Source organism: Balaenoptera musculus, chromosome X, assembly GCF_009873245.2.
Source record: "Balaenoptera musculus isolate JJ_BM4_2016_0621 chromosome X, mBalMus1.pri.v3, whole genome shotgun sequence".
In the NCBI taxonomy this organism is placed as follows: domain Eukaryota; kingdom Metazoa; phylum Chordata; class Mammalia; order Artiodactyla; family Balaenopteridae; genus Balaenoptera; species Balaenoptera musculus.
In genome coordinates, this window is record NC_045806.1 from 9,347,737 (window position 1) to 9,370,292 (window position 22,556).

The following is a 22,556-nucleotide window of genomic DNA, read 5'->3' on the forward strand; positions in this document are numbered from 1 at the left end:
CTGGTAGCCAGTGTCTGTGTCCATCGGTGGTGTAACTAACTACCTGTTGGTCACCTTGGTTAGCATTGTGACACATCTCCTGTTGCTAGCTTTATGTTACCTCTGGAGTATAGAAATCTCTGCTCACCCCCCAAAAAGTAGTATAGTCAAACAATGAACTACTGTACAACAATGCAAAGAATAAACTATGCAGACATAATGCTTGAGCAAAAGAAGCCAGATCAAAGTATGTATGCTGCGTGATTCTATTTATGTGAGGAATAAGAACAAGCACAGCTAATCTATGGTGATAAAGTCAGAATAATGGTTCCTTCTGGGGGCCAGTTGGATATTGACTGGGAAGGTGTATGAGGGAAGCTTCTGGGTGCTGGATATGGTCTGTATCTTGGCATGAGTGTTGGTTACATGGAGGTATACATACTCGAGCTATACACTTCAGATTTATGTACTTTATGATATATGTTATGCTTCAATAAAAAAAGTTAACAAAAGCTTTTTACATATTTAGATGCAAGATACATTCTAGTGAATGTATAGAAAAGTTTACTTTTTAAGCAAGGAAGGATCTCTGAATTGTGGATATACTATTATTTTGTATAATTAATCATGGTACCAGAGACCCTTGCTAAACACTTCACATATGTTTCCTCATTTCTCATGAAGTCTTGCAGGATAAGCAGTCTCATTCCCATTTTATAGATTACCACCAAGAATAATATATCATGTGCTGTCCTGCAGCTACTAAGCATGATTTAACCCCAGATTCATCTGACTCCATCAGAGGAGTTAATGAAATTGTGACTGCAGTAGAAGTCAAATTGAAAATGGAGTCTGATAGTTTACTAGCTTTGCTGGTTGTAGTTTCTAGTCTTCCTAGAGTATTTCTAGTGCAGCTAACTTAAGTTCCAGGCTACAATATTAAACTTCAGCTTTGCAATGGAAGAATAAAGTTGTGCAGGGAATCAAAGGTAGGTGACCAAAACCCAGGGCCATTGCAGTTTTATTTTTTCATTCTGAGGGCAGAACCTGTCAATGGCATGAAAGGGAGAGTGTAAACTGAAAAAGAAAAAAAAAAGAAGAAGAAGAGAAAAGAAAAGAAAGGACAACTCCATGAAATACGAATTAAGTAATTTGTAAATATTCAAGAGGTGAAGTTTTTCTCTTCACTTGGACATGATCCCTTTTTACCTTTGTGTAGGTTTCTCCAAAGCTCCAGTGTATGCCAAATTTCGTTTGTGAGGTGATCACTTTTGTTGTCAATTCTTCACCTTTTAACAAGAATGTAGATTTTTGCTCAGTGTTTGATCTGCATTACTTATGTTCTCTAGAATGTTTGATATACCTAGATACTGCAACAAAATATGTCCACTTTAAGAGTCCTTTTTTCTATCACCCTGGAATGGCAGAATGGTGGGTGGGACTGGGTCCTTAGCAGTCACATTTGGGACCTCCTCATTTCAGAGAAGCCTGGAAATTGGTGCTCCCAAAAGCGCAGTACTTTGCTCACGGCTATATTGCTCAGGAGTGGTGAAGCCAAGGCTGAAATCTATTGCTTATGGTGTTTATTGCCTTTTTCTGCATCTGCAGTCAGTCACTCCAAGTTACATTGAGTTTTGAGGGGCCAAGAACAAAGTCTTATATATCTTTTAGAAATCCTCTCCTCTTTGTCGCCTTCTCACACATTTTGGATTTCAATGTGTGGCTCAAGAGGTACTTTAAAATGTAATCAAGAGAGTGTTGATGGAAATCATCTATTAAATTCATTCCCCCTTATGTCTCAAAGACTTTACTGTGGGTCAGTAATCTCTGAGGTTTCCAGATCAGCATGGAAAGAAGTATCAGTACACAGAGTCAGTCCTTTGGTACAGAAGACCTAAACAGATGCTCAATCCAAACCCCTTATCTTGAAGTGAGACCCTCTGAAGCTGAGAATCATAAACTTCTCACAGAATGCATTTGAAGAGAAAAGTTTTGAATTCCTTTAATAACGAAAATTCTCAAAAGAGAATAATATCCTTACAGTGGAGTCATGCTTCCAGTCGACCCCACCTCCTTATTCACGTCATCGAAATGGGGATGGGGGAGAGGAGAATAACACAATCAGACTCCTGACATTGTCAAGAAAGAGAGAAAGAGCTTCTCCAGGGGTGATGTGCTGGACAGAAGTTATCACTGCTATAGACATCTATGAAAAATGAGTCCGTGGCATGATGAACCATCCTTGCAGAACTCACTCCGGTTCTGTGATGACTAGAAGCAAATCAGGAAAGGATCTTTTCTAGTTAGTATCTAAATTTGCTCACGCTTCCTGGGACTCTAGTCTGTCAGTGCTGCTTACTCAGAACCACAGCATTTGAGAGCCAAAAGAGTCTTTAGAAATCATCCACTATCTGGTCCTCATTTTAGAAATGACGAAACTGAGGGACAAATAGGGAAAGCAACTTGCTAACTGGTGGAGGGCTTCCTGGGAAGCCAGGTGCTCTGAGTCCTGCACCAGGGCTCTGTCCTCTTTGACATCACCCTGCCTCGTGCTGAAAATCTCTAGCTTGAGCCCCTTAGATGACCTCCTCTGGGATAAGGAGCATCAGGGTAGAGTGGGAGCACAGGGGCCCCACCTATTAGAGAACCTCAGGAACAAAACTTCTGGCTGATAGGATTACCTTGAGGCTTGTTGCGTCCTGAGCACTGCTTCCTATATCACTGTCCCAGCGACCCGGAATTGCACAACTGTGTACCAGGTAGGGTCTTAGAAGACTCCAGGCCAGCCCTGTCTGATGAAGCTTTCTACGAGGGTGGAGATCTGTGCTGGCAGGCACGTGTGCCTAATGTGTGCTTGAAATCAATAGAGCTGTGCAACTGAGCAACTAATTATTTTATTTTATTTTAATTAATCAAAATTTAAGGAGCCACATGTGACTAATGGCTGCTGTCTTAGACACACTTCCTTCTTTCCTCCGTCTATGAATTTTCAACTCAGATCTAAGTGTCTGCATTATCTTCTTTCTGCTTCCCATGTCCCGGAGATAAGGCTATTTAATTTAAGCTAAATTAAGTCTAGATACAGTAAAAGATTTAAAATAATTATTTTGGGTTCCAACTCAGTGTACATTTACTTCATTTTTGAAGGTAACAAGCGTAAAAGTTCGTAGCTAAGATGTGAACAGGACGCACCAGTGGTCTGAAGGCAGACCGCAGATTCAATCTGAAACTATCTACTCTGTGTCTTCTGTCGGTCAGTCTGTGCCTTGATTTCCCTAGTTCTTAAGGAGAAACAAAGGATCACTAGTAGAATTGCTAGATTTCGCAAATAAAAATCAAGAACGGATAGCATGTTTGTCTGAAATTCAAATTTAACTGGGTGTCCTGTATTTCATCTGGCAACCCTATTAATCTGTGTTTTTCAAACATCAGTTCTCTCTTTTTATTACTTTCTGTTGCTTCAAGAGAAAGAAAGAAAAAAAACTGGAAAATATTCTTTGACCACTTTTCATCATCTTTTTGTTCATTTGTATTTCCGTTTTCTTGACCATAGAGGTAATTTTTTAAAAGACACATGATTAATCTAAATTAAGATAGGCCTGGTCTATCTTGCCCTCTGGTCTGGAAAACAATTAAGTAGGTATTGAACTGAAGAGGCCCCATTTTAAAATAACCAAACCATTGATCTATTCTTCTTTTTAAAGCAAGAGCATTTGTTTGTTGTTGCTGTTTTTAGAACAAACAGCACATAGCTTTTCAGGAAAATTACAGAAGATGACATTGCCTTTTGACTAATGTCTGTCTCCAAGAAGATTGGAAATTTGCACATACTTTTTTCCCAAGTAATCCATTTGTCAAGACAGCATTTTCACCCCTGAGGGAATACAAGGTAATAAAATATTTCCCTATAGATCTACCAGACGCATTTTCAAAAATCAGAGGTTTTGAAGAACCCAGGGGCAGGACAGAAATAAAGACGCAGACGTAGAGAATGGACTTGAGGACATAGGGAGGGGAAAGGGTAAGCTGGGACGAAGTGAGAGAGTAGCATGGACTTATATATACTACCAAATGTAAAATAGCTAGCTAGTGGGAAGCAGCCGCATAGCACAGGGAGATCAGTTCAGTGCTTTGTGACCACCTAGAGGGGTGGGATAGGGAGGGTGGGAGGTAGACGCAAGAGGGAGGAGATATGGGGATATATGTATATGTATAGCTGATTCACTTTGCTATACAGCAGAAACTAACACACCATTGTAAAGCAATTATACTCCAATAAAGATGTTAAAAAAAAGAAAGAAAATAGTCCTTAATGTGAAAAGATACTTTTCTAAGTCTTTTACATATATTAACTCATGTAAATTTCAAAGCACCCCTATTTTAGATTGTCATTGTCTTCATTTTATAGATAACTAAAATACAGAGAAATTATGTAACTTGCCCAAGGTCACACAGCTACTAAGTAGCTGAACCTCAGTTTGAGCCTAGACAGTTTTGCTCTAAATCTATGTCTAGAACCACTGGACAACACTATCATCCATCTTCAATCTTATTTTTATGGATGCACAATTTAAAATTGTAAGCATGAAACTTAATTTATTTAACAGTTCCCTTATTGTTAGACATAGAAGCTATTTTTCCAGTGTTCAGTATGGTAAACAATTCCGCAATAAATAGCTTTGTGTGATCAAAAAATAAAAATCAGGTTTTAAACAAAATCTTACACACTTGCCTGTTTATACAAGATGGGAACCTGTAGCCATTCTGTGAAACTGTAAGTGAATTCACTGTGTGTGTGTGATAATAAGAATAGGCAATAGTTTTGATATGGAAGTGTCATGACTTACCCATTTTGCCATCACTGAGTGATGGCTGTCATAACTAAAAGTCACAACCATTTAGGGAGGACAGAATCACAGTGGAATCCTAGAATTTCAGGGTGAGACTGTACCGTAAATCTCCATGCTGAACCTGAGAGATGGTGAAATGAGGGAATTTAAAGTAAGTTATTTAGGATGATGAGACAGAATGGTGGCTCCTTTTCAAGGCCAAATTGACAAATACAGTTTGTTTTGCCCTTCACCCTGGAACCCTTTTTCCCCTTCACCCTGGAACCCTTTTTCCCCTTGCATGATCTTTTCCCTTCTCGTTTAGGTATTCTTTTATTGCATTTCAAAACCAGATTAAAAATATAGTTCCTAATATATGTTTTCAAGAGGTATTGTTGTTCGCTAACCTTTCTGAGGGAATGATCTAGCTTTCTTGTTGGCCTGCTCACAGCTGAAGAATTATACTGTGGGCAAACACTGGGTGTCAGCAGTAATCCTCTGTCTCTCTCACTCTCCTCTCCCTTTCTTCCTTCCTCCCTCCCTCCCTGTCTTCCTCCCTTTTTCCTTCCTCTGACATGGCAGTCAAAAAGTCCTTTGCTTTATTGATCAAGTATAACATGGAAGAGCCTGGAAGAGTTGCAGGGCATTTGTTGTTTTCACCCCCATGTTTGGATTTATTTGTGTTCTGACTCAGAACGCTGGTGTGTGGCAGATACACACTGCAGAATATAGCTTTATAAAGATTCAGGCTGGGGACTTTGTGCGCAGAATTTATACTGTTTCGCAAGTGCTGAGGCAGAGATGACTGAAACGTTGGGGCGGGTCGTGTGCTTCCAGCATATTGTAGGTTGGCGTTTCCAGGGTTCAGAGAAGCCTGGATCCAGTTTGCCACATCTGAAGCATGAAATTCCCTACTTATCTGGCTGTGTTGACAAATTTAACTAACAGACATCTGTTGGTGTAGGTGTTGGGCACTGACCAATAACAATTATAGCCTCCAACTGCTAGTGTGAGGCATAGTGTAGAATTGGTTAAGCTCTGTTGACAAGCATAACAGTGGATTAATTAGTCCCAGGAGGCTTCTCTGGGAAACAGGGAGGTTGTGGGCTGTAAGGCATGTAGGCCTTCACCCAACCCTTCCCATAGGGCTGGCTGGAGAATGAATTCCTTTGTGGATATAAAAGCCATTAACTTGGCCCCTTACATGTTTGGGTTTTTTCCTGCAAAGATGGTGATATGAACTATGTTTTAATTATAAACTAGCAAAGTTTTCACAAACTTAATGGGCAAACTTGTTTCCAGTTAGACATTTAATAAAGGATGAATTTGATAAGTTTTAAATGATTATGTGGATGTTATTAGTAGGTGTTACATTCACATCACCTGGACTATATCAATTTTCATCTCTCTACTGTTCTTTGACGTTTCCCTAGAGATTTTATTTAAGGCTCTGGAGTCCTTTTTTTATTGAGATATAGTTGCTGTACAATATTATCTAAGTTACAGGTATATAATATAGGGATTCACAAAAATTTTTAAAGGATATACTCCATTTATAGTCATTATAAAATATTGGCTGTATTCCCTGTGTTGTACTATATGTCCTTGTAGCTTATTTATTTTATACATAGTAGTTTGTACCTCTTAATCCCCTACCCCTATCTTGCTCCTCTTCTCTCCTCTCCCCATTGGTAACCACTAGCTTGTTCTCTATATCTGTGAGTCTGTTGCCTTTTTGTTATATTGACTAGTTTCTTTTATTTTTTAGATTCCACATATAAGTGTTATCGTATAGTATTTGTCCTTCTCTGACTTATTTCACTTAGCATAATACCCTCCAAGTCCATCTATGTTGTTGCAGATACCAAAATTACATTCTTTTTTATGGCTGAGTAGTATTCCATTGTGTGTTTATGTGTGTCTGTGTGTATCACATCTTCTTTATTCATTCATCTTTTTTTTGAATTTTATTTTTTTTTTATACAGCAGGTTCTTATTAGTTATCTACTTCATACATTTTAGTATATATATGTCAATCCCAATCTCCCAGTTCATCCCACCCCCCACCCCCAATTCATTCATCTGTTGATGGACACTTAGGTTGCTTCCATATCTGGCAATTGTAAATAATGCTTCTATAAACACTGGGGTGTATATATCGGGAGTGAAATTGCTGAGTCACATGGTGCTTCTTTTTATAGTTTTCTGAGAAACTGCCATACTGTCTACCTGCTTCACTGGTACGTGTTTGGTACTTAGAATGGTTCCCAGGACTCAGTAGGTTCTATGTAGATGTGGATATATATGTAAATGAAGATATGGATGTGGGGTGTGGGTGGGGAGATAGAGCTGCAGACAGTTGTAGATATCCGATACATTTTTTTGAAATATAAAGGCATCTTTCAAATTTCTCAAGGCCACAAAATGTGAAAACAGTATGGACACTGAAGCTTTCTGCCAAATATTTATGCTGCAGCATTCATTCCGCTTTGACTTTGCATCAGTGCCTGACCCCATGCTCTCTGGGGTGTTCCTTACATTTCATAATGCTGGCCCACATCACTTTCTCAAGCCCTCATCTGGAAGGTGTGCTCTAGCAAAATAGCCTTGGAGGGAACCCACTGTAAATATTTATAGTTGCTTCTGATTCCTCAGATGAGGAAAGTGATGCAGGCATACTGCCCATATTCCATTGGTTAATAAACTCGTTTTATTGAGAGGGCTGCATGGGAATGCCCCCAATATTGAGGTGAAATGAGTCCATGTATAATAATTAGTAACACTAACCTTCAATGACATTTTTAGAAAGTAAGTTGAACCATCTGCTTCTTCATATTTGTCATATTTAATTTACCAGAATGGCTTTTTCATTAGAAAGTGGGCAACCAGTGTATCCTTTTGAGAAATCTGCCTAAAGCAGAGAGATGACACCAACTGGCAGAGTGCAAACCCTAAAATTATTGGAGGAGTATTAATTCTAATGAGTGCCCCTCCCTTGGATGTCACTACATGTTTGAATGTAGCAAGCACTTTGACATATGTGAATCAAGTTCATTTGGTTTAAAGGAAAAGGACGTTAACTGTCATATTACGATTATAAAATATGATTTGGATAGCATTCCTTTCTTGAATTTTCTACCCCTAATCTTGAGATTATTAGTGCCCTTTCGACCCAGGATGGATGCCAAACTGCCACTTTAACTTATATGACTTTTATGCCCTTTCAATTTGATTTCTAGTTTGGTTCTTCAACAAGTTCAGGCCAAGTATCAAGATCACAAAAGAGTTTCATTTTGTTTAAATAGAGTTTGTTTTGTTACTGTTTCTGTTTTGATAGTTTAAGGTCATGAGAGATTTTGTAATGATACTGATTTGAAGAGAACACTTGGAACTAATGTCATGATCAACAATTAAAAGAAACACACACGGGACTTCCCTGGTGGCGCAGTAGTTAAGAATCCACCTGCCAATGCAGGGGACACAGGTTCGAGCCCTGGTCTGGGAAAATCCCACGTGCCGCGGAGCCACTAAGCCCGTGCGCCACAACTACTGAGCCTAAGCTCTAGAGCCCGCGAGCCACAACTACTGAGCCCACGTGCCACAACTACTGAGCCCACGTGCCACAACTACTGAGCCCACACACCTAGAGCCCCTGCTCCACAGCAAAGAGAAGCCACCGCAATGAGAAGCCCATGCACCGCAACGAAGAGTAGCCCCCGCTCACTGCAACTGGAGAAAGCCCGCGCGCAGCAACAAGGACCCAACGCAGCCAAAAATAAGTAAATAAATTTATTTATTTTTTTTAAAAAAAGAAACATACGTGGGCTTCCCTGGTGGCGCAGTGGTTAAGAATCCACCTGCCAATGCAGGGGACATGGGTTCGTGCCCTGTCCCGGGAAGATCCCACATGCCACGGAGCAACTAAGCCTCTGTGCCACAACTACTGAAGCCTGTGTGCTGCAACTACTGAAGCCTGCGCACCTAGAGCCCATGCTCCACAACAAGAGAAGCCCCCACTCACGGCAGCTAGAGAAAGCCCTCATGCAGCAACAAAGACCCAACACAGCCAAAAATAAATTAATAAAATAAATAAATTTATTTTTAAAAAAAAAGAAGGGGATCCTTTAAAAAAAAAAAAAGAAACACACGCACACAGAACTCTGAAGCTAAAAATCTCATAATTCCATTTTTAGCAAGTCTCATAGAAAGGGTTAATTCTCATGTTTTGTTAGAAGAATATAATTAAATTGCATGTGCCTTAGCTTAAACCAGATCGCAGCTGAAGAAAATCTGTCATTAGAAGGAAATTTACTGTTCAAGTTCCATGTTCATGTATTTGTTTTTCCTAGAGAAAATGGACAACTTGAATATAGTGTAAATTAATTTGTCCGTTGATCTTATATCCTTCTATCTTGATGAGACTTGAAAAGCGAGTTAATCTCAATCTCTCTCTCTCTCTCTTTCTCCCTCGGTGGAGAATATAATTCTCCATCTATGCAAGTGAAACTGTTTATGCCAACTCCGCTTATTTCCATGGCTCGTGGCAGGTTGAGTGAGGACAGTGTGAGGACATTTGCTTCTAAGGGTTTTTGGCTTCTGTTACTCCCCATTTCTGCTCTTCATCATGTTCCAGATTTTCCTTGTTATTCTTATCCCCCAGCACTCTCGTCTTTGGAAGGACCAAATGTGCCAGAGATAAATGTAGAAACAAGAAAAGAGGAGTAAATATCTAACATAAGTTGGATATGTTAGTTAAATTGTGACAGAGGATGATTAAAGAATATTGGTTTTATGCAGACAGTGAGTTGGCCTCTAGATATATTATCATATGGATATTTCTTAGATACCATAATGACTTATGTGATACCATAATAAATCTGAGGCCTGGTGGCTCCAATGTTTAGATTCTTCCATTCCACAAATTAGTCTATTTGCAAAGTGGTACTTGTTTATTTATTTACAGAGTATTGTGCTAGATGCTGTGGGAGATAAACGTGAATAAGTCAAAGCTGTTGTCCTCAAGTTGCCTAAGAGCAAGTGGGGAGGTGACCACAGATGCCCAGTTTGTACTGGAAGGTCAAGCCGTGCTTCGGGCAGGCAGGGCCCTGGAGGGTGGGGCTGAGGCTCCCCTGGGCCGGTGCGGGCTGAAGGCCCTGTCCATTCTGCAAGCAGCCGGCTGCGTGCATGCAGGCAAAGTCCCTGACTCCCTGGCCTGTTCCGGGGAAATGAGAGGTCAGACTTGCAAGGTGGCCAAGAGGAGGAAGAAGAGGAACAGGAACAGGAAGAAGAAGAGGAGGAGGAGGCTGGCCGGGCTGAGTACAAGCAGCACTTTGCCAGTGCGATGCCCACCTTTGGCCACAAGGGCCCAATGCCACCTCTCAAGTCCTTCTTTGTAAGCCTGGCTCTCTCTAACAAAGCTGGCTATTTCTCCACACTCTCCTCTCCTGCCCCGTCCCAAGAGCATTGATAGAGTGGGTCGGACAGAATTCTCTGTGAAAATGGCATCTCCGATGAGACCTGACTAATAAGAACTGAGGGAAGAAATGTTCCCCAAAGACAGCATAGAAGTCCAAAGACCCTGAGGTAGGAGTAAGCTTCACATGTTGCAGAAACAAAACACCCTGCTTGTGAGATCCAGAGGATTTCCCCATCTCCCTAAATTGCACCACGGCAGACACTCAGGCCGAGCCTCAAGGAGTCACCCTTGCTTCCTCTCTCCTCCTCGCCTCTGTCCCCACGTCCTATCTGTTCACAAGATTCTGGAATCGGCCCCTTTGGTTTAATCAATACCACTGGTGACCAAGGTCCACCATCGTCATTCACCTGGATGACTTCAGCTGCTTCTTTATGGCTCTTCGTGCTTCAACTCTTCCCCCTTTCAGTCCATTTTTTATGGACCAGGTCTTTCAAAAACACAGCTTAGATCACAGGCCTGCCCCTGGGGCTTGTAATGCGCCAGGGCCTTCCCTCCGCCCCGAGAAGCCACTCTCAAGCCCTCAGCTCAGCCTACATGGCTGCCCTCATGTGGCCCCTGCCTACCTTTCATGCCTCCTTTGGGACCACTCTCCCCACCCCCTTCCCCTTCTGGCGCCCGGGCCTCTTTGTTTTGCGTCACATCAAGTTTACTCCTGCCTCAGCGTCATTGAGCTTCTGTCACCTCTTCTCCAAATGCTTCTTCCATCAGACGTCGTTACTCAGGGCTCCTGGAAAATGCCAGAGTGTCTGGCCACTCCATCTGAAGTCGGCCCCTCTTCCTCCTCCATCACTTCTATCCCGTTGCCCTCCTTTGGTTTCCTGATGGCTTTCAGCACCGCAGCCATTCTTACTTATTGGTTTGCTTGTTTGTCACCTGCTCTCCCCTCCCCTGCTCCTCAAACAGGACCTGCGCGCTCAGTAAACACACATTGAATCCATGAGTAACACAGGTCCCCTGGAATTCGCCACCAGTATGACCGCACCGCTGTCCTGCTGAACGGATCCTTTCTGCTCTCCCCTGGCCATTCCTTGGCCTTGACCTTCTGGGAGCTTCAAGCTTCCTCCTGTCTTGATACGTGTTCCCCTCCGCTGGCTCATAACCTGGCCCCCTTGCAGCTTTCTCTTGTGAGTTCAGTGTTAGTGACCCAGGAAGCATTCACCAGCTTCTGACCTCAGCCTAACATTGTTTGTGTTGGTGGTGTGACCAAGTGTGACCTTTTTTAGATTGTTCATTATGAACATTTTGAAACATATAAAACGGCACAGAGAATAGTGTAAGGACATCTATATGCCCATCCCATCAACCTGTCATGTAGATTTAGCAATCATTATAGTTTCGCCATATCTGCATCGTATTTGGAGGAAGTATTTTAAAACAAATTGCAGAAATCATGATTATATACCGTAAATACTTCAGCCTGCAATTTTGAGAAATATATTTTATTACACATCCGCAACAGCATTCTCACACCTATGTGGATTAACAGTGCCTTCAAATCATGTGATACCCACTCCATATTCAAACTATCCCAATCGTCCCCAAGATAACTGTCCAAACCAGGATTCAAAGATGGCCCACATTTCTAGAATCTCTTTTATTTCGGACTAGCTGCCTGCCTTTTCTTTAATGCCAGTGACTTGTTGAAGGAGTCAGGTTCTGTGGAATATCTCAACTTCTGGATTGTCTAATTGCTTTGTTTTAGTTCTAGATTTTTCTTTTATCACCTATAATTTGTTATTGGAGGTTACAATCAAAGGTCTAAGTAAAGTCCAAATCAAATCAAACTTCTGGGAAAGTTTCCGTCAAGTGTGTTGCTGGTGTTACATTTTATGTCTGGGTTAATGTAATTTCTCTTTGTTTTACCATTGGGTACAGGTGATGAAAGCTTGGTCCTTCTGTTGTAGTCTATGTGTTTCTTCTTACAACCAGCCAATAATCTGTGGGGGTAATGTAATTTTTTTTAAAAAGCTATTCCTCTGTTAGCATCAACAGTTTACATCAGGGTTCCAGAACTGTTTCTATAAAGAATGAGATAGAAAAGAATTTCGACTTTGCCAGCCAGACAGTCCCTGATGCAACTATTCAACTCTGCTGTTGTATCATGAAAACAGCTACAGAGAATATGTAAACAAGTGAATGTGTCTGTGTTCCAGTAAAACTTTATTCACAAAGGTAGGCGGCTGCTGGATTTGGCCTGACTCCTGCAGTATGCCCAAGTGGTGCTCAACCCCAGTGATTTGCATCGCTTGGGGAGTCTTTAAAAATACTGATTCTCTGGTCCTACCCCAAAGCAATTAAATCATCATCTTAGGAGGTAGGGCCCTGGCATTGGTTTTGTTTTGTTTGTTTGTTATTTATTAAGACTTCATTTTTAAAGAGCAGTTTAAGCTTCACAGCAAGATTAAGGGGAAGGTACAGAGATCTCCCATACTCCCCCTGCCCCTACACATGCTCGGCCTCCCCCGCTATCAACACCCCCACCAGAGTGCTACATTTGTTACTATTGATGCACCTGCATTGATGCATCGTAACAGTCCACAGTTTACATGACAACATTCCACTTCACTCTGTGTGTTGTACATTCTACGGGTTTGGACAAACATATAATGACATGTATCTACCATTATAGTATCATATAGAGTAGTTTCACTGCCCTAAAAATCCACTGTTTTATCCCTCCTTCTTCCCCCCAGCCTCTGGCAACCGCTCATCTGTCTGCATAGTTTTGCCTTTTCCAGAATGCCATATAGTTGGAATCATATAGTTTGTAGCCTTTTCAGATCGACTTCTTTCACTTAGTAACATGCACTTAACGTTCTTCCATGTCCTTTCATGGCTTGATAGCTAATTTCTTGTAGTGCTGAATAATATTCCGTTGTCTGGATGTACCACTGTTGTATCCATTCACCTTCTGAAGGACATCTTGGTTGCTTCCAAGTTCTAGCAATTATGAATAACGCTGCTATAAACACCCCATGTAGGTATTTGTATGGACTAAGTTTTCAACACCTCTGGGTAAATACCCAGGAACTGGATCATATGGTAAGAATATGATTAGTTTTGTAAGAAACCGACATCCTGTTTTCCAAAGTGGTGTACTATTTTGCATTCTCACCAGCAATCAATGAGAGTTACTCTTGCTGCATTGGTATTTTTAACAGCTCTCCAAATGGTATTGCTGTGCAGCTACCACTGAGAACCACTGTTTTAAAGGGATTTATCCCCACTAGAGATAAGGCGCTCCCAAGGTGAAGTAGATGGGCATATGAACAACTAAATCTAATAAAAGACAGAGGAAAATAAATGTTGTAAAAGAACAAGGGGGAGCCCATAGAAAGAGCAACGGAGGAGGGCATCAGAAAAGTTTCCTTAGAGAGTGACATTGGAGCCATCCTTGAATTTTGAACAGGTTTTGATTGGCACAAAGGCACTAATAATCTCTAGTCAGATTGCTGCAAAGTCCTGCCCCCCTCATTAATGTGAAATCAGGAGTGTAATGAAGACTTAAAACCTGTGCCCAGGAACCTTTGTTTATTTGCATGTTGTCGTTATCTTACTCTTTTGGAATTAATATATCAGTGACTAAAGGCAAACGAATAATTAAATTATATTTACTGACATTTCAGTTTTTTTAGGAGCTGCAAATAAAACTCTGAGGAAAAAAAAAAAAGAACTGAGATAACAATCTGAGGAGCACTGTAGAGACAATGGGGCAGTTTCATATGCTTGCCTAGAATCCATTCTCTCAACATCATTTCCCCAATGCCACTGGTTCTTTCATTTATTTACTTTTGATGGGCAGGGTGGGGTGACGTTCTGGGTAGTGATGAGGAGGGTAGACATTCATAACAGCATGATGGAAGTACAAAAATAAGGTTTGTCTTTGCTTATGCTAGTGGTTCTTAACCAGGGACAGTTTTGCTCCTCAGGGGACATTTGGCAATGTCCGGAGACATTTTGTCACGGTTGAGGGAGGGGGTGATACTGGCATCTAGTGGGTAGGGGCCAGAGAGGCTCCTAAACATTGTACAATACACAGGGCAGTCCCCCCCAGCAAAGAATTATCTGCTCCTAAATATCAATAGCACCAAAGCTGAGAAACCCTAGATCATGCTAATGTATTCAGACACACACAGCTTTTCAGGAAAATTTATGATTGGTATTTCAAGGAGTACTTATATAATCATCCCCATAGGTCATATTTTTAATAATCTCTGAAGGCACAGTGATATCTTTTAACAGAGTAGGGGGTGGTGTCATTAACATATGGAAATCTAAAAATTGGCTTTTTGATACTAGGGGGAAAAAACAATTCAGATTACAGGAATGCCTGCTCTTATTTAAAAAAAAAAAATCCTCTCTTGCCCTTGGGGTAATACAGCTCTCTAGGTCTCTCCAGATCTCTCTCCCCTACAGAGCTGGGTAGTTTAGTGTCTGCCTTCAGGGAAGACATGCTAAGCCCAGTGCAGTCAATATGGGCAGTCAGTCGCGGAGTTCTTCCTCTTCAGTTTCCAGGTAGTTACTTAGCCCAGAGGCTATTTCTCACCTGAAACCCCATCTAATTGCATTATTTTGTTCCCTGAAGCTTCAGACATTAGCTTGAATTAGAATAACTCCCTATGTTGCTGCCTTTGTGTGTCTACGAATGTGTGGCCCAAGTAAGTAAAATACGGCCTGTGTATGTTTCCTACGGCTGCTATAACAAATCCCCACACCTTATTGACTTGAAACTACTCAAATTCATCATTTTACCACGCTGGAGGTTAGAAATCCAAAGTGGATTTCACTGAGCTAAAATCGAAGTGTTAGCAGGGCTGGTTCCTTCTGCTGCCTGTAGGGGAGAATCCATTTCTTTGCCTTTCCCAGATCCTAGAGGCTATCCACATTTCTTGCCTTGTGGCCCCAAATCACGCTGACCTCTGCTTCCCTCAACACATCTCCTTCTCTGACTCTGCCTCTCCTGCTTTCTCTTTCACTTATCAGGATCCTGTGATTTCATTGGACCCATCTGGCTAATCTAGGATTCTTTTCCCATCTCAAAATCCTTAATTTCATCTGCAAAGTTCCTTTTGCCATATGAAGTAACATATTTACATGCTCAGCGGTTAGGACGTGGACATCTTTGGGAGCCTATATTCTGCCTACTGTTGACCTGAAACCATTAGACAGCCTGTTATTTCTCCAGCAAAAATGAGTTTATTCAGGATGAGCAAAGAATCGCAATTCTGCAACCTTGGCGAGCCCTGTGCAAGTCCCCTGCAAAAATGGAGAGGAGAACTGTTTTATAGAGGAGAAAGGAAGTTGGGAGGCTAGAGTAAACAAAGAGGCCATGGCTTTCCACTGGCTGAGTCGTGACAGTCTCTCATTGACTGAGCTCTTGCCAGGAAGGAAGGGAGATTCCCCTCTTCTGATCTCCCAAATCTACTTAATTGAGTTTTCTTTTTATAAATTTTTTATACTACCATAGCTTGAATGTGACCAAATATGCTATCAGTACTTTAATTGTATTACACAGAGAAGCATGCAGTTTACCACAGAGCTTGAGCTCCAGAGGCAGAGGACGTGAATTCCAGTACTAGCTCCACCAACTATGAGCTATGTAGATATGGGAAAGTTACTTCACCTCGCATTAGTTTCCCTACCTCTAGATTGAGCATGCCAATAGTACCTCCCTATTAGGGTAATTGTTGAGGGCAGTAAATGAAATAATTTTGCTTAAGGCAGTATACATAACTCCTGGCACATAATTGCTCAATATGCGTTAGTTATTATTATTTTCACTCATGGAGCTGTTATGAGGATTAAACAAGAAAATTCTCATGTCAGCAGACTTTTTCTATAAAGGGCCACAAAATATATATTTTTGGCTTTGCAGACCGTACAGTTTCTGTCACAGCTATTATACTTTTGCTATAGGACCAAAGTAGCTACAGACAGTATGTAAATGAATGGATGTGGCTGCATTCCAATAAAACTGTATTTGTAAATGCAGGCAGTAGAGCGAATTTGGCATGCCCAGGCCATAGTTGGCCAATCTGTACTCTAGGATAGTGGGGCTCAACCCTGGCTACATATGGGTGTCCCCTCGGAGCTTTTAAAAAATCATCGTGATATCACATCTAATTTTCAGTTTTCTTTTAACTAAAAATATAATTCCTCTTATTTTTCTACTCCTGATTTCAAATTAAGTACCCAAGTGCACTGCTTTGTACATAGTACATTTTTAATAGCACTTTGTTGAAAAAATTGTGATGGCCAATTGAATCAAAATCTCTGGGGGCGAGCCCTAAGCACCTGCTTTTTGAAAAAGCTCTCCAGATGATGCTCTGGCCGCCTGAATGGAGAATGTGTACTCCACAACCTCACTTCTGTTTCCTGTAACAAGAGGGCCTATCACAGGCTGGGCACTGGATTACTAGCTACTGAGTGAGGAAACATGTGACACAGTGTGAACATAGTGCCCGGTCCATACTTCAGCGCAGTAAATGCTTGTTGACCATTTGGGGTCCTTGGATGGCAAACCACAAAAAACCCAAACTGACTAATTTAGCCAAAATAGGACATCATGGGAAAGAGATGAAAGCACTCAAAGAATTCAAAGAAGATAAGTATCAGAAAGGACAAAAACAAGGGCAGCTTACTAGGTCTGAGAAGGAGCAACAGGATGGCTTTTCAACGGTTCTTCACGAGGATGAATGACCTCTGCCCTTTTTCTATCTTTCTTTTGCATCAGTCAGAGAGAGATTATCCACTCCTTGGCTAGGAGTGAGTGGGACACCTTGATGGGCAAGCCTTACCCGCTTTGTGACTGATGGGGGAGAGTTTGTCTCCAAGGCAAAAGATTAGGAGGCCCTTACTAGAAGAAAGGGCAAGAGGCAGCAATAAGTTATTGATAGCTAGTTGTTGCTGATTTTGTTGTTATTCTTAATTAAACACCTTCATAATGAGACAACGTAAAGGAGTATTCCCCATGGTACAAGGCACACAGTGGATGCTCAGCCACTTATCATCAGTGAACCTTTCCTGGACACTGGTAAAACCAGTAAGTCACGGTCCTTGCTCTCCCGTGGATTTCAGTATGTCGCTTTTATTCCTGTAGACCAGTGCTTCTCAACCGGTGATTTTGCCCTCTTCACATTGTCGGAGGGTGGGTTGCTACTGGCATCCAGTGGGTAGAGGGCAAGGACGCTGATAAACATCCATCAGTGCACAGGACAGCCCTCCGACCGACAACATCAATAGGGCCAAGGTTGAGAAACCCTGGTAGTAAAGTAGATGGATATTTGTTGTGTTGATGCAATTTTCATTTTTTTCCAGCCAACAGGGATGTGCTTTTTTCCGCTTGCTAAACTATTTCTCTTTGTGTACCCCACACCCCTACTTTAGATATTGAGTTTTGTGGAAATGAGGGGTATATGAATCTTTACATTTATTGAAGACAGCAGAACTCTGAGGGGTTTCTCAAGTTGAAATTAGAACAGAGTGACGCAGGGAAATAGGAAATGCAGATCACATTTCCAAAATTTACCTCTATGAGGTTACCCCAGTATTTAACATGCTAAAAATAAATTAGCCGAAGAAATGAAATTTAGGTAAACAAACGTTAATGAAACACAGAAGAATATTTTAATGGTTAAATAGTAAAGACTTAAAAATAAATTCAATTAAATTGTTTGATGTTTTTCAATTTTACTAAAGGAATCATTCCATGAAATGAAAACCACATTTAGCAAAAATCACTCAATATAATGATATTTCAGTTAGTTTTTTTGGGGGGAAACGTGCAGATTAGTATCACCTTTGAATAGTGGTACATTTTTATTAATTCTAAAAGGTGCTTATTAAGTTCCTTGGTGTTCACTAACCATTTATCTCTTTTTTTCTTAAATATGTAATAGTTGTACAATAAGTGAGTAGTACCCCTTTTCTGTCCAGAATTTTAGAATAACAGGGCTTTAAAGTGTCTATTTATTGAAGCTTATATAAACTTCCAACTTATGCTGAAAGTTTTTTCATGGGAGGGGACATCAGATTGAGTTCATTATTTTTCAGTTTCTGACCCATTATCATCACTGCCTGGATGAATAACTTGTTCATTTCCTTTTCCCTTATGCTCCTCCTATTTACATACTGAGGTGATTATTCTACTGAGTTTAGCGTGGATCTTTTTGTACGCATTTGTTTTCACAAATGAGTATTATTGTTTTGTGTACATTCAGTTCAATGTGCATAAACTTTATCGGGTGTTATGTATCATTGTGTGTGTTTCTTCTGAGCCCTGGGATTTTAAGATCCATCCATGTTGCTCTGTGTACTTCTAATCTGTTTTCTTTTTTAATTGCCACATAATGCTCCTTGGTGTGCAGCAAACTTGGTTTTCGAGATGTAACCACTTTACACCAGAAACTTACAGTTCTGCCTTTGCCCCTTTTATGATGGAGTTATAAAAGTGTAATGAAAGAAAAAGCCGCTAGCTGTGAATAGCAGCTAAAATGTCAATTTCAGGTCCCTCGAAACTGATCCTGCCCACAATCCCCTAAAATGCTCTTACTTTTAACCCTGGTGAAAGAAAAAATTCTTTTCTTAACCCCCAACTCTTGCTAAAGGCTATTTAGCTTGTAATTTTGCCGAGGCAGTTACCTCTAGCAAATACCACTTTAAATGCAAAGGTTTCAGTAGTTGCCTTTCTTTCCTTATTACCTTTATCAGGCCCTTTTCATCTTACTACTGACTTACAGAAATGGTCTCTGAATTGTCCTCTCTGTCTCCTTGTCTCTTCTAGGCTTAGAGTTTTATCATGTATCACACTTGAACATACATAAAGAGAAATATATAAGCGAAATAAATTGGTTAGGACATTCCTGAACCTAACATTCATAGCTCCTTCTGAATGCCTTTTTCTGACTCAGAATCACTGATGCCCACACTTGTTCATACAACATTGTATTGTGACATCAATAGTGTTGGTGATGCGGCATTTCTTAGGAATCCTCACTTTCGACTCTGGGATTTTCTTCCAAATTCCTAACACCCACTCTGCGCATTTTGATCCTTGAGTTTTCCTTGCTTGGCCTGGTATAGGCAATAGTTTTCTATGTATCTTAGTAGCACGCTAGAACACAGCTTTGTCTACTTGTGTAGGTATTAGCCTGTACTGAAAGCATTTGTCACTTTGCTAGAAAATGTGAACATGTGTTCACTTCTTCAATAATTAATATTTGCTTTTCTAATATCAAATTCATTGTTTGCCGCTCTGTTTCCATGCATTTCTATGTACCAGTAACTTTCCATTTAACTATTGAATCATAGTATAATCTTTTGGAAGACATTTTAAATGGGATTTAAGCTTAACGTGAGTGGTATCAACACTAGACATAATTCAGTTGAAGCCCTATTTATAAATAGCAATGAGTATATTGTCCACACATCTTGAAGCAAACAACTGTTGCTTGGTAGCAGTTTAAAACACCATCAGTTGTAAATCTCATCCCGATTTTAAAGATGTTAAAGTATAGAAAATGTGCATCTTGCATAAGATGATTCCAGAGGTAGGTACTCAAGATTCAATACGGTGGCTCCGTAGACCATCAGAGACCTGAGCTCCTTTGCCTATTTGCCACTGCATCCTTAGCACATGGCTTCCATTGTCAAGGCCTCTAGAGGGGCCAAGATGAGCTGGAAGTTCATCAGAAAGGGAGGAAGTCAAAAAGGCCAAGAAGGCAAAGGATCTGCAACTCAGTGGACACCCCTAACTTGAAGAGAGGCCGGCTAGGAACTATAGTCTTTTACCTGGGCAGGTTTGTTTCCTGGGAGCAAATTGGGCTGTTCATATTGGGGAAGAAGGAGAGAATGGATGCTGAGTAATCAGCTAAGGGTCTCTTCACCACATCCTTTTGAAAGGCTCAATTCCCATGCAACCTGATTCACATCCCACTTCAGCCTAATTACAATCATATGACAATTCAACGTGCCATGCTTTGTGACAAATCCTAACACTTTGTTCTTGTCATTATATGTGATTCAAAAGTAAGCACAGGTCTGTAATAATTGGTATTTAATGTGGCTAAGCCACTGCTCCCGAACGAGTCTCCAGGTCCCTTGAGGCAGATCTGTCTTCTACATCTTAGTCACTTCTCCCACCCCATCACCCACCCCACTGCCAGCTGTCTGAATTAGCTTCCACACAACGAATGCTCCATACATGGATTCGATGTCATCTGGTTTCTGTGGCCTCGATGAGTGATTGCCGCTTCCAGCTGATTTGTTGTCTGATGCCCCCTCTTTGAGTCCATGAAGAATTTCATAAATGCAGCAGCTTGAGAAGAGGAAAGTTTTAGAGTTTGCTTCTCTCCTTTGGGAAACTTTCAAGCCATGTTCTGGTGGGCATCAGTTCTGGGTCAGGCATTTCTATAACATTCAGATTCAATAAACTCAGCTACAACCTGTTGTAAGATTCTCAGGTCATGCCTAATAATGGCAGCCAAGGGAGAGGCGGTGGATTTTATGAGGGTAAAGACTCAGCGGTTCCTGGAAGAGGAATTTGTGTTTAGGGTTGTCGTTGGTTTGCACTTCATCTCATAGGAATGTAGCATGCAAATGCAAATAATCCCTGATTTCTCATTCTGAGCCTTTTTGGTTGAGTCTGTATCATCATAATGATGATCATCAAATGTTATGGAATAGCTACTCTGCTGGGTGCATCAACAAGTATCCTGGTAACAGGCTGTTGACATAAACATGGGTGGCATTGGCTGATGCCTCCATGCATAGTAATAGTAATAGTACTGATAGTAATAGTAAATAACACTTATTTAAGTCTTTCCATGTGCTGTGCACTGCTCTCTGCACTTTATGTAGACTAATTCATTCAGCCCCGCCCACATCATTGTGCACTAGAAGACTTCCAGCAGGCAGTATCTACATCTTTGTGGCTGAGGAATTTTTCTGGTATTGTTTTTGCCACTGTACTTTTGTCTGGGAGCACTTTAAAAATAACTGACAAGTGTTGATGTATAAATACCCCAGCTCCCTTGCCCCTCATATGGGTTGTTTCAGAGATGTGAGTTTTACACCATTCCCAGAGTTTCCTGGCAGGATTAAGCTCCACTCCACTGTGGTGGCTGGATAATACATTCTTTATTGGCTGCTTTCTCCTCCCTATATAGTTTCCGTACCCCCACACTAGAATCTTTCCCTTGCGGTCAGCTCCTGGGTAAACCCAAACTAAGACAAGTACTAATATCAACCCTATGAGCTAGATACTATTACTATATTTATTTTATAGACAAGGAAATTGAAACAGAAAAGTAAAGGAAGTAGCAGAGATGGGGTTCCAACCTACATAGTGAGTCTGGTTTCAGAGCTCACACTCTAGCTACACCACATAAAAGCCACATGAGCTAAGCAAAGGAGTGTACAGATTTTTCATATCAAGTGGAGACTCTGATCTGATAGAGAAAAGGTTACCTAGTCGTCTGTAGATTTAGTTACTTTTCCGAAACAAAAATGTCTGGTCAAATGTGGGGAGTGTGTTATACAGACGATTGCAGTTATGACTTGGCCCCTGGAACACTGCATGCCAGCTTTTAAATGTACAATCTCTTATTTTTGAGGACCTGGTGTGCCCACTAATTAAACCACTTGGAGGGTTGTTTTTTTAAATCTGGTGCTATTTGGGGGGATGTTCAGCTCTCCCAGCCACAGCGCTCCAGAATCATCAGCAATCTAAACGTGATATTTTTGTCTTCTATTTCCTTCAAATTCATTTAGTGTCTGGATGATAAATGTCTTTTAATTAAAGCCTACAGGGCTATGGATTTACTGTTTGTGAGATGGTGACGTTCTCTGTTAAACCAACATTGGTCTGTGTGACTATAAATAAGGGTTTCAGTAGTTTTATATGCATATATCTTGGCTAAGTGAAAAGAAATTAAGAAGTTATTGCCACAAAGACTTGTTTCAAAAACAGTCATAATTTTTTTTTTTAAGATTTTTTTTGGTGTGGACCATTTTAAATTTTATTTATTTATTTATTTTTGGCTGTGTTGGGCTTTTGTTTCTATGCGAGGGCTTTCCCTAGTTGTGGCAAACGGGGGCCACTCTTCATCGTGGTGCACAGGCCTCTCACTGTCGCGGCCTCTCTTGTTGCGGAGCACAGGCTCCAGACACGCAGGCTCAGTAATTGTGGCTCACGGGCCCAGTTGCTACGCGGCATGTGGGATCTTCCTAGACCAGGGCTCGAACCCGTGTCCCCTGCATCGGCAGGCAGATTC